Here is a 12,471-nt window from a genome sequence, read left to right as displayed (position 1 = left end):
CGCAGCAAGGGGGCCCCTCAGCTTTAGTACCTTTTCTGGCCAACGCCTCCTGGTCAATCTACAGATTAACCACCTCTTTGGGAGTTCCTCGCAGGGAACCCCTTTTATGTTAATCTTATGAAATGTTACATAAAGCCACTTACTAAGATGTTCCTAGGGAAGCTTCTTATTTATGTTAACTTACAGAGTTATGACGTCAAGCCACTTCTTATCTATGTATTGAATATAACTTCACACACACACTAACTGGGCCCTGCTCAAAAGTCAGAGTCCGTTTATCACATCTGCACACACTACATATATTAATTCCTATCCAGATGGCGTAACTTTATTTAATTTCCTTAATTAATTTTAATATTATATCTCAATTACTTTGATATATTTTCCATATATTTTATATTTCCGTATATTTAATTTCTATAACATTATATCTATTACTACAACACCCTGACTAAACAGAGATTGCACATTTGAAACATTCTGGCGGCACACCAGTTGAGAATCGCTTGTCTAATCCCACTCAGCATCCGTGACCATGTGGCGGAGGGCATGGGCGTAGGAGGGGTACCAGTGAGGTGGAGGCGAGCTGGTCCGGGGACGAGATGAGGGAAGGCCTGACAAGGTTGTCACCTCGAGGTTAGAGGGGAGAGCTTGGTCACAGGGGTGTTGAAAGGGCCGTTTCAATGTGCGCTGGGAGAGATAGGAGAGGACCTGGAATGACGGTAAGTTTGGGTGTTTGGTGATGTAACCAGCGAAGATGGAGAGCCCCAGTGAGTGAGTCTGGCGTCCGCCTGTCTGATGGTTTTGGGGGCTGGGGTGAAGGGTGGGTGGACAGTAGGCGGTTCTGACGCTAAGGTTACACGCCACCCAAAACCCGGACAGGGACACCCAGGAAGAGGTGATGGTGGCACATGCGGGTCTGGGCTGAGAGAGACGGGTGGCTGAAGAGAAATCACAATAAATACATGTTTTCCCTAAGAAATATAAAGTCGTCCTGGTCCGGACCTGGGCAGGGCTTTCCCAGGCAGCTCGGGAAGCTCTCTCCTCCGTGAGTTCTTGAACTTTTTCTTACTTCTGTATTGGTTTCATTCCATTTTGTTTCTAAAAAATTATTTAAAAGTAAACATTGGCCCTGGCCAGTTGGCTCAGTGGATAGAGCATCGGCCCAGAGTGCCGACATCCCGGGTTTGGTCCCGGGTTTGATCCCCAGTCAGGGCACATATGAGAAGCAACCATCTGTTTCTCTCCCCCGTCCTCTCCCCCTTCTCTCTCTCTTCTCCTCCTGCAGCCAGGGGCTCGATTGGTTTGAGTGTCGGGCCCGGACAGGGGTTGCCGGGTGGATCCTGATCGGGGTGCATAAGGGAGTCTCTCTCTACCTCCCCTCCTCTAACTTATAAAAAAAAAAGAGTAAATATTCCTTTCCAAGCTGTCCATTTTTACTGTACAAAAATAAACTAGAAAGTACAGGTAATTAAGAAGAAAAATTAAAATCACCGAACACGTTGGCAGACAGCCTTCTAGCTCTCACTCCCTAGTGCGGCCTGTGACCCGGGCCGAGATCCCTCCTGGCTGCGCTCAGAGAAGGGGGCCCCGTCGACCAACACCACAGTGAAGATGAAATACTATCTGCATTGTTGTTTCTCTAAAAAGCTGGATTGTTTAGTGAATGTGTTCCTGTAAACACACTCTTCTCTTTACCAAAGTGCAACTCAGGTAGATGATGTTTTAGAGTGTGGTTTCCATGTGTATCGATACGTTGTGAACAACCTTTACACGCTCACGTCAGTCTGTACACTCCTGAGCCCTGCCTCGTCCTGAGTTCAATTCTATGGCCTAGCCAACAGTTATCTCCATCCTTTGTTATAGGACAGAATGTATTGCCAGCGTCCGCTTTGCTTATCTGTACGTGTCCGCCCTGCCTGCTTGTCTACTTTCTAGAAAGAGAAGTGCTGGATCGAAGAATGTGCCTGATTTTCAGCTTTTGATGGAGGTTGGCAAACTGTCTTCCAAAATTCTACCAGTTGGTCCTTTCATTCTTTCACCTTATGAAAACATTCGCGTCCTATTACGGAAATAGCGCCTATTAACTGCCAACAGAACGCGGATCAGCAAGCAAATAAAGGAAGGTGAGGAGCCCACAAGTCCGCTTCCCGCCTGCAGCTTTGTGCTTCTGTCATTTGGGAGAATTCTCCCTGTCCCTGCCTCTGCAGGGGTCCCACTGACCGGGTGGCTTCAGGCCAGTTCCTCAATGTCTCCAAGTTCGTTTCTTCACTTCTAAATTGATGACGGCCACAGCAGCGTGTCACAGGCTGTCATGTTGTCATAAGAATGCATGGCCAGCTGCCTGACCAGGTGGTGGCGCAGTGGATAGAGCGTTGGACTGGGACGCAGAGACCCAGGTTCAAAACCCTGAGGTCGCCAGCTTAAGTGCGGGCTCATCTGGTTTGAGCAAAGTTCACCAGCTTGAGCCCAAGGTGCCTGGCTTGAGCAAGTTGTCACTCATTCTGCTGTAGTCCCCCAGTCAGAGCACATATGAGAAAGCAATCAATGAACAACTAAGGAGCCACAACGAAGAATTGGTGCTTCTCATCTCTCTCCCTTCCAGTCTGTCTGTCCCTATCTGTCCCTCTCTCTGACTCTTTGTCTCTGTCACCAAAAAAAAAAAAAAAAAAAAGGAATGCACAGCCAGCCTCTAGCCTCGTCCGTGCCTGGCCCTGCTCCTCAAGTACTGTTTGCACTCTGCCTTCCGAGTTGGGTGATACAGACACACCTCTTCCCTGGGGACTCGGGCCTAGAGCTCCAGTCACAGACACTATTGGGTGTCACATTTTCATTTGGTCCCTGCCGACCTAGTTACAAGATCCTGCCCACGGTCATCTGTCCTCCAAGGCACCCGGGCACAAGCCACCAGAACACCTCTGTCCCACACCTCACAGTTCACTGCATTTCTGCAAGTTCTGTTTTCCCACCATGCAGCACGTGGCTCGAGTCACACAGGCCTCGGTTGAAATCCTGGCCCTGCTGCCTACGCACTGCGCGACCACCAACCCTCCCCTCCCTTCCCCGAGCCTCAGTTTCTCCATCTGTCAGATGAGGTGATAGTGGGCCTGCCCGAGGGCTCTGGTTCTAGCGTAAAGGGAGACAGCTCAGGTCAGGGCTTAGCACCATGCCCATCGCAAGGTCTGCCCTCAAAGGGGAGCTGTGATTAGCTCATGACCTCTGCCATCTACTCCAGCCTCTGCCGTGGTTCCGGCCCAGTTCCAGCCCTGGCACGGCCCTGACGTGTCTCCTAACAGGTCCCCTAACCAACTGGTCCCCACTTCATCCTCTCTCAGGCCGAATTTCAATGTGCCAGCCCGGCGTGCCTGGAGCTTGTCACTCGCGCGACTCAGGATGGCTCGTAGCCACCTACAAACTGAAGCCTGAATTGTCCTAGCACGCCTCCAGCCTGGTCACTCCTCCGCCCTCACCCCACCCACCCCAGCTTCCTCTGCCTCTCCCCGCGCTGCTCTGCGTCAGCATCCTGGCTACCTGTTTCCTTCCTTCCCACCTCTTTCTGCAGATGTCTCTCTGCCAGATGGACACCGTTTCCCAGCATCCCAGCTCAGGCTTCCCTGCTGGAGCAGATCTTCCCAAATCCTCTGCAGGTGGGGCTCAATCCCCTCCCCTGAGCCCCACCCATGGAGCACCCCACACCCCTGGAGGTGGAGGGCCCATCCCCCACCACGACCCCGCGCCCTCTGCGCCCACCCCCACCCCCAGCCCCCAGTTCCGCTCTGCGAACTCTCACTGTGTGTGTTATCCACACCATTAATAAACAACGTTCTTCTGGGATTTAGATGTACTGACGCGGACCCACGGACCACAGGTTTTCCAGAGCGCACTCCCCTTTCCCGTGGCCGGTTCTGAGATGAAGACAGAGGCTTCCAGCACCCTCCCTGGCCTGATGCGTCCGCAGACACCCGTGACGTGATGTGTCTCCCCCATCATCCCTGTTTCTCCATGGGGACAAGAAAGACGAGCGCAGAAAGTGCTCCCATGTATCTTGTCTCTGGGGAAGGCAAGCGAGCCGTGGCCACCTGCCTGCCCGCCGTCCCTCTGGGCAGGATCATCAGGTGCCTGCACAGAGAGGGGTGAGGGCCCCAATGCCTCTTCCAGCCTTCCTTCCCTACAGGCATGTGAGTTTCAAATAAATCTGTTCCGTCCTGTTGGAAAGTGATGCAAGGTGACTAGAAAGGAAGCGGGGAGTAGCCTTCCGACTACGAGCTGAGGAATGTCATGTCGCTGGAGTGTTCTACACGTTCCCAGAAGTATGTCCTGGCTGACAAGGAGGCGGGTGACTCAGCACAGCCCCCCCCACCCCCGCCCGGCTCCCAGCCGAGCCTGCACAGAACTAACAGGACAGGTGGGCAGACAGCGTGTCTCCCACGTCTGGGGGCTGCCGAGCGTCAGGTATGCCCAGGAACTGAATAAACACACTGCAGTTTTCTCCAGGCTGGACTAAAGGGGCCCCAGGGTCCACACTGCCTTCGTGTGGATGTCAGCTGTCCCCATGGGCCCGCCTGCCCCTCGAAGGCGGCTGTGGGTTTGGGTGCCCCCTCGGCAGAAGGTGGGGGTGAGGAGGCTCTGTGCTCAGATTTCATCTCTTCGGACTCCTTGGAGCTTTCGTCTAACGTGGCTCTTTCTTCCCAGTCTTCATACTTTCTCCCTCCCTCATTCTCCAAATTAAGCCCTCCCCCCCCCCCAGCAGAAAAACCAGGACAATTATGTCAAGGGCAAGAATTTGGCAACTATCTCTGCAACCGAAGCACGGGGTTCGCAGGGTTTTTTGTTTTTGTTTTTGTTTTTCAGAGACAGAGCGACAGTCAGAGAGAGGGATTGACAGGGACAGACAGACAGGAATGGAGAGAGATGAGAAGCATCAATGATCAGTTTTTCATTGTGGCACTTTAGTTGTTCATTTGATTGCTTTCGCATATGTGCCTTGACTGGGGGGGCCTTCAGCAGACCGAGTAACCCCTTGCTCGAGCCAGCGACCTTGGGTCCAAGCTGGTGAGCTTTGCTCAAACCAGATAAGCCCGCACTCAAGCTGGCAACCTCAGGGTCTCGAACCTGGGTCCTCCATATCCCAGTCCGATGCTCTATCCACTGCGCCACCGCCTGGTCAGGCTTGCTGGGGTTTTATGGTGTTCCCGAGGACAGCTCCTATCCCATCCCACCCCCCTCTGGGCACCCAGCCACGGGGCGAATGAGCCCAGAGACAGAGCCCACTGCCAGCCTGCAACGCACAGGCCCTGGGTCCTCAGAGGCACCCTCTCACCCACGGCCCCCACGTGCCCGTCCCAGCAGAGCATGCCCTCCTTCCAGCCTGTTGGTAGTCACCGATCTAAGACCAATAGCCCAAAGCAGCGCTGACCTGTGGACACTCCTCAGGCTTTGTGTCCAAACTCATATTTATGTACTTGGTAGAGAAAACTCAGGTTCCCCAGGGGTTCCTAACAAGAACCTCACAGTCACCAAGGGCAAGGGGTGCCACACCAGCCCTGAGGGACTCCTGAGGCTCTCCCCAACACAGATCCATCTGTGCTGAGAAGCCTAGACGCGGCAGGTGGACATACAGGGGACAGGTGGACCTACAGGCGGCAGGTGGACCTACAGGCGGCAGGTGGACCTACAGGGGACAGGTGGACCTACAGGCGGCAGGTGGACCTACAGGGGCAGGTGGACCTACAGGGGACAGGCGGACCTACAGGGGACAGGCGGACCTACAGGCGGCAGGCGGACCTACAGGCGGCAGGCGGACCTACAGGGGCAGGCGGACCTACAGGGGGCAGGCGGACCTACAGGGGACAGGTGGACCTACAGGGGGCAGGCGGGCCTACAGGGGGCAGGTGGGCCTACAGGGGGCAGGTGGGCCTACAGGGGACAGGTGGGCCTACAGGGGGCAGGTGGATCTATAGGGGGCAGGTGGACCTACAGGGGCAGGTGGATCTATAGGGGGCAGGTGGACCTACAGGGGCAGGTGGATCTACAGGGGCAGGTGGACCTACAGGGGCAGGTGGATCTATAGGGGGCAGGTGGACCTACAGGGGCAGGTGGATCTACAGGGGCAGGTGGATCTATAGGGGGCAGGTGGACCTACAGGGGCAGGTGGATCTACAGGGGCAGGTGGATCTACAGGGGCAGGTGGACCTACAGGGGCAGGTGGATCTACAGGGGCAGGTGGATCTATAGGGGGCAGGTGGACCTACAGGGGCAGGTGGACCTACAGGGGCAGGTGGATCTATAGGGGACAGGTGGATTACAGGGGCAGGTGGACCTACAGGCGACAGGTGGACCTACAGGGGCAGGTGGACCTACAGGGGCAGGTGGATCTATAGGGGGCAGGTGGATCTATAGGGGGCAGGTGGACCTACAGGGGCAGGTGGACCTACAGGCGGCAGGTGGACCTACAGGGGGCAGGTGGATTACAGGGGCAGGTGGACCTACAGGGGGCAGGTGGACCTACAGGGGGCAGGTGGACCTACAGGCGGCAGGTGGACCTACAGGGGCAGGTGGACCTACAGGCGGCAGGTGGACCTACAGGGGCAGGTGGACCTACAGAGGGGAGGTAGACCTAAAGGCAGCAGGCTTTGCAGCCTGTGTGTCTCAGCATCTGAGCCCATCACCACTGAAACTGCCTCTGCTCCGTGACTCAATGCTTTTTGTCAAGCTGATCAAGAGGCAGTGCTCCCTGCATTGTTTGCCTGAGAAGTTAGGGAGGTAGTGGCATGGTAGCCAGAGGCTCAGGGTGCGTGCGAGGCTGTACAGACTGGGCTGGCTCCCACTCCCCGTTGCCACAAACTAGCGCGGCTAGTAATTCTAGGTCCTGAGTGGAACGGTGTGGCGCAGAACTAAGAAAATAAGCTTAGAGAAAAAGGATGGGTTCGGGAGGTCTCTGTAAAGCAAGAGAGAGCTTGCAAAAAGCAAAGCTCCATTCCCCAACCTGCTTTATTTATAAGGCAAAGTAAGGCCATTAGCAAATCAAAGAGATCGTTAAAGCAAAGTCACATTTCCAAGTGATCCCAAGAATTCTCCCAAGTGCAGTAAACCCCCTCCATACAGAACATCTTAACTTCACAAGACAAAGGATAAAAGAAACTGGCCTCCAGTCTTTCCAGTCTTTCCGAGAGACATGGGGGGGGGGGGGGAGGTAGGACGAGTATAAATAATCCGGCACCATACCAAAATAGCCTTTAGCAACTTCACAGAACAGGTGAGGTGGGGGTTGGGCAGACTGTCAGCTTACTGTCAGTTCCCTACACCTCCGTCCCCCAAAAATCTAAACTGCAAAGACCCTGTTGGCTTTCAGTCCCCAACACCCCGTGTCCCAGCTGTGAGCTCATCAGCTCACCTCTCCTGGCTTCACGCTCTGCCTCTGAAGACCAGGAACAATGACAGCGCATCTCTCATACCTAGGGTTGGAATCAGGATGAAATAACTCCCTGTTTTGTGAAGTACCTGGAACAGTGCCCGGCACAGTCTGGTGCCCCCCCCCCAAGGCCAGGTGGTGCTTTTAGGTGTGGGGCCCAGTACCGTAGGGCTTCACAGGGTTTCTGTGGGTTACATCTGACGGCCCCACCAGGACCGAGGGAGCCCAGCAAAGATCAGGGGACCCGAGTCCGGGTGAGACGCAGAAGGCACAGAAAGAAAGGTCAGAAGGTGTCACCTTAAATGTTTCCCCACTGAAGGGTTCAGATGCACGGGGAAGGGAAGTTTTCAGCCCTTTCCCACATCTCTCGGAAGGGTGCTCCTTCTAAGGGTGAACTCAGCTTCGAGGGACTGCGGGACTCAAGGTCCAGCCTGAGGATTCTTCCAGACACCAGCCGAGACCGCCCACCCCAGATCCCCCGTCGTTGGGGTCCTGACAGGCCTCAGGTGAGAAAAGCCAATGCTTAAGCTTGCATCTTGCCTGACCTGAGCCTGTGTTGCCCCGGGGCCACCGCAGAGGTCCCCACTGGCTGCTTACCTCCTGCCAGGCCCTGATTTCTGGACACGTGGCGGGCGCAGACACCCAGGATCTGTACTCCCCACAGTGTGTCCTTTAGAGAAGCTGGTCAGGCTGATGCATTCGACAAGAGACCCCTCTTGTCGTCCAGGGGGCTCCCTCCCTGGCCTTTTCGTATTTCTGTGGGCTTTGGCCACCAGAGCCCAAGGCCAACGTCTCTCTAAGCCTGACATCCTCACTGTGAAAAAAGATTAGGCAACATGGTTTTCAAGACCTTTTCTACCTCTAAAAATATCTGATGGCACTGGGTACACAAAAGGCTCCACGTTCTGCTTGTGAAAACTCAGTGCCGTGGGTAACACAGGGTCCCTCAATTCCCCGGCAACAAAAAAACTTTATAATTCTTGGTGGTGGGGAACAAGGGAAAAGGATCTGTGTGAAGTGCCATTCCGGGGTCCAGGTTTATGGTCTGAGAAATGTCACCACACCTCAGATGCTGGCCAGCAAAAGGAGAGGTCACCAAACGTTCACTCTGCTGTTGGCCCAGGTAGACCGAGGCACCGAATATATCAGGAATATGTAAAATCACTGAAATCCTCTCTGTGACAATGTTCCATCACTTTTGCTTTCTTTAAAAAAAAATTTTTTTTTTTAATTGGGAAATAGATGGAAAACAGGAGGCTTCATTTAGCATCAGATCCTAACCGAGCTAATGTTGTACCGACCCTGGGGCCCACCGGGGTCTGCATGAAGTTTGTGCGGGCCGGAGTTATTATCCTTCAAAAGACCACAGACATACACTTAGAAAAGGTATAAGAAAGGTCCGGGTTGGTGGCTGACGTCTCCCCTTTCAGATCATGACATAAGTCCAAAGTCACCCAGAAAAGGAAACACCCACCCTGTTCCACGTCCTACACATTGTGAAAACTTCCCAGCAAGGAATTCTTCCGAACACTGCAGACTGACCACGTCTGGGCAAAGCCTTTTTTAGGGCTGGAAGTGAGCCTCTTGGCCCGTCCCAACCGACGTGGCAAATGTGACACACGTCTCATGATGGGGACCTGTTTCTCTACCCAAATCGGTGACAATTTTCCACCCATAAGAAGACTCATCATATTCAAAAGCCTCTAACACTACTTCTTCTCTTCTCTAAAGTGGGACGCAGAGTCTACAAAACTGTATTTTCACCCTATTAAATGCATTCCCTAAGTTTGGCAACTTTTAGAATAGAGAGTTAGTAGGCTCATGGGGACTTGCGACACCTGTGAGGTTTCCATACGATGACGAGTTATGTTGGCCATGCGAGACTGTTCTTATTTGTGTGTTTGTGTATGTAAGGGGGGACACCCATGTCTCCATCTGGTGTCTTTCCAAAGCCCCAAGTCGCCCTGTATTGTAAAGGGGTCACAGTTCTTGTCTGGGTGCTATGCCCCCAGAGCCCAATATTCTAAAATAACTCCCTGGATACTGGCGAGCAAAATAATTTTAGGGGGGGTGGCGGGGAATGAGAATAGTTGGGATTTCAAAGATCCTGTTACTTCCAATGGTCAGGCTGGTGTGAGAGAAGGGCCAGGCAGCCATGGGGAAGAGACCATGGGGGGGGGGGGGGGGAGAGACGCGGGAAAATGAGCCGAAGGCTGGAAAGACTGCGTTATGAAACGGCAGGTGCTTAAAATGGTTAACAGCGCACACATACGGTTATAACCTCTGGTCCAAACCATTGCCCCAGGCAGTGACGTTGGCAGTGAACAGAGGTGTGGCCGCAGGAAGGAAGAAAAAAAGACAAAACCTTCCATTTCAACCCTCAGACAGCCCTCACGTTACAGCAGGTGCAGCGATTGGAGGCGAATCTTTGATGGAAAATGGGAAGCAACTTCCTTCTCTCCAAGGCTGTGCTTGGGGAAGATCCCAAAGCTTGCTCTCTCGGAAGGATCCAGGAATCCCAGGACAGAAACTCCTGCCTCCATTGACACATACTGGAAAACAGGGCTGACTCGTCCAAGTACATCAGTTTTCCCAAGTGCAAAAGCAAAATGATTTTAACCCCTGTTATAGAATGGTTGCAGAGAAAACCCAACCATGGCTAGGTCGTGCTTGAGAGGTATTCAGCTTGTAGAAAACTGTCATACTGTCCAGGAAGCCAGCCTGGTGACCAGCCAGTTGCAGCCTCTTGACCAACTCACCCAATGGGACTCCACTGTCAGGGCGTTTGTTAAAGCCCCAATCAGGGGCTTTCGTGAAATGGAAACCCAAGGAAGCTGGAACATACCCCATGCAGGAGCTCGAACGTCCAGTCGTGTGGGGCTGAGAGAAGGCCACATAGTCCTGTTCCCTCGCTTGGCCCACTTCGGAAAGTATTCTTTATTTTATTCCATATTTTCCTCCTTCCCTTGGTCATGAATAAGAATGCTTTACAGCGAGAAGGAGTTTTAGGGGTATTCTAGTTGTTTCTTATTTTACACACAGCAGGTCCCAGTACCAAGTGTTCTGACTCAGAGTATCATTCAAAGGGGTCGCTCAGTGCGACCCAACTGCAGGCCAGCGTGGTGGCCCGCTCACGATTTCCACGACGGGGCAGGCTCAGATGGAAGGGCAGCCTTCCTCGGTCTGTGCTGAAATGTGTCTTCTGTACAAGAACACCCTGCTGCACTCTGGACGGGACCCTTGGCCAGTGGGGAGAAGAGGTGGGAGGCGAGTCATTGGCCAGAGTCCCTGCCACGTGCTCGGCGATTTCCTGAGTGACCACGCTGAGACCCACGCCACGGTCTTCTGAAATAGGCATCGCCCTCCCCCACGGGCATGGAGGACGCAGGTCAGAGTGCAAGCACTTGTCCTGGGGGTGGGAGACCCAGGCTTGATGGCTCACCTTCTTGTCACTGCCCCCTCAGCCATTACCAGAGAAGAAATGGTGTCCTGGGCAGATGACCAACGTGAGCACTCGGCCTCAGGGGAAGGTCTGGGATAGATCAATTCCTGAAACTAGAGGATAAGCTAAGTTTGAAGGAACAAGGCATGAAGCCAGTCTAAGACCACAGGGTATCAGGTGGGCAGAGCTAACTGGATGCCAAGGCTGGGAGGCGTGGGCCCTGGCATCCCACCTGTCACCTGCCCACTGTCCTGAGCAAACCCAGCCCCAGCGACTCACTGACTGATGGTGCCCTGACACTGGAATCCTGCAGCCCTCCGACCTCTAACAGAATGTCTTATGCTGGGTCAACTGCCGCATAAGTTCCTTTTAACACGCGACAGCTATTCCCGAGTAGGGCACAAAACCCCTGGACACCTGATGATCTGATCCACAACACAGGGCACAGAGGTTAAACGCAGGGCAGTCACACCGCCTGGCTTTCCCTCCTGCCTCCCTCACCATCCTCATCAGCTGGGACACTTCACAGAGCCCCAGCATGCCTGTTTCCTCAGCTGTCAAACGCAGGATGCTATGGGCCATCACAGTGCCCAGCGCAGAAGACAAAGCGAGCTGGTTTGCACACGGTGCTCAGCACGGTGCCCGGTGCATTGTCGGTGCTCCAAAGTGGGCAGCTGTGGTTGATTTCCACACAGGTCGGTCACGGCGCCGGGCCACGCTCCCCTGAAGGGACCTCACCAGGCCCTCACCCAGGCCGGGGACACGCCGCCTTCTGAGTCAGGCCGTTCCATTTTTGGACTGCTCTGACTAAGAAAACTCTCCCCTTGTGTCCAGCCAAGTCCACCTCCCTGCAACTCCCACTCACTGGCCGCTGCTCTGCCAGGAGGCAAATGTCAAAAAAATATTCTTGAAAGAGAGGACACAGAATGTAAATAGTAGTGACGGAATGGGGTTGAGGACCTGCAGTCTGCTCCCTGGCAGCCCGCCCCCGGCCCCCTGTCCCCCGCCCCCAGCCCGATGTCCACAGCCAGGCACCACCCCCGCCGGAGGCAGACACCCTTTAGTTCAATTCTAAAACCCACAAAACGTTCTTAGGTCCTCTCTGCTCCCTTTAGAAATGCACAAAACAGCTTCTTTCTCCATTCTTTCCAGACCTTAGCATGCTGCCGGACCAGACCAAGGTGATATGCCGCCCGTGTGTACAAAGGTGATGGTCACAAGGGCTGCAGAGCCGTGACCTCGCCTCACTTAATACGTGCCGTCCACCCTGTAATCATTTTGCTGCAGGGAGGGTGCCCGAGAGGCACACGGGACCTCCTGTTGACAGAGCCTTCCTGGCGTCAGGTGTAGAGTCACAACCCACAGGTCCCTCTCCTGTCTCCCTGCCTCCCACAGCACGTACCTTCCGGGACAGAAGATGAATGCATACTTCTCTTGTTACATAGATTTGACACCTCAGCTCTCCAGTGACTCTTGTTGAAAATTATTTGAAACAGAGTTTCCCTGTTGCAAGATAAAGAATCCTGGAGACTGTTACACAACAGTGAATCCGCTCCACTCTCCTGAACTGTGCTCTGGAAGCTGATTAGGACTGCACATCGAGGGTTACCTGCCGTTT

Source organism: Saccopteryx leptura, chromosome 3, assembly GCF_036850995.1.
Source record: "Saccopteryx leptura isolate mSacLep1 chromosome 3, mSacLep1_pri_phased_curated, whole genome shotgun sequence".
NCBI classification, from domain to species: domain Eukaryota; kingdom Metazoa; phylum Chordata; class Mammalia; order Chiroptera; family Emballonuridae; genus Saccopteryx; species Saccopteryx leptura.
Note: the sequence above shows the minus strand (reverse complement) of the source record.